Raw genomic sequence first — 937 nt, 5'->3', positions numbered from 1 at the left:
GTGGGTGGCTCAGTGGGTTAAAGCCTCTGCCTTCGGCTCAGGTCATGATCCCAGGGTCCTGGGATCGAGCCCTGGGATCGAGCCCCGAGTCAGGCTCTCTGCTCGGCAGGGAGCCTGCTTCCTCCTCTCCCTCTCTCTGCCTGCCTCTCTGCCTACTTGTGATCTCTGTCAGTCAAATAAATAAATAAAATCTTTAAAAAAAAAAAAAAAAAGCAGGCTCCATGCCCAGCACAGAGCCCGACATGGGGCTCGATCTCACCACTCTGAGATCATGGCCTGAGCTGAAATCGAGAATCAGATGCTTAACTAACTCAGCAATTTCCTAGCAGATTTCTCAGCAATCTTTTCCAGTTTTCATTGTGCAGCTCTTGAACTTTTTTTCTAACTGTGAGACAGTATTCTTTTATTTTTCTTTTTTTAAGTTTTTTTTTTTTTTTTTGGCAGAGATCACAAGTAGGCAGAGAGGCAGGCGGGGGTGGGGGGGCAGTTGGAAGCAGGCTCCCTGATGAGCAGAGAGCCCGATGCGGGACTCAATCCCAGGACCCTGAGATCATGACCTGAGCTGAAGGCAGAGGCTTTAAACCCCTGAACCACCCAGGTGCCCCGAGGTCTTGAACTTCTTTTGCTAAATTTGTTCTTAAGTATTTTATTCTTTTTGATGCTTTTGTGAGTGGAATTATTTTTTAAAATCTCATTTTTGACTGCTTCTTGCTAGTTTAGGAAACTCTAACTGGCTTTTATATTTTGATGTAAGATCATACAGCCTTGCTAAATTCACTTATTAGTTCCAATAAGTTTTTTTTTCCTTTTTATAAGTTCCTTAGGATTTTCCACATATAAGACGATGCCATTTATGAATAAAGACAGTTTAATTTCTTCCTAGGATCAGTTTCTTTAAAAGTAATCTGTCCACTTTTATTTTTTTTCTTTCCTTTTT

The sequence above is a fragment of the Mustela nigripes genome, chromosome 11, assembly GCF_022355385.1.
Source record: "Mustela nigripes isolate SB6536 chromosome 11, MUSNIG.SB6536, whole genome shotgun sequence".
Lineage (NCBI taxonomy): Eukaryota > Metazoa > Chordata > Mammalia > Carnivora > Mustelidae > Mustela > Mustela nigripes.
The sequence above is the reverse complement of the archived record's forward strand: the minus strand, read 5'-3'. Positions refer to the sequence as shown.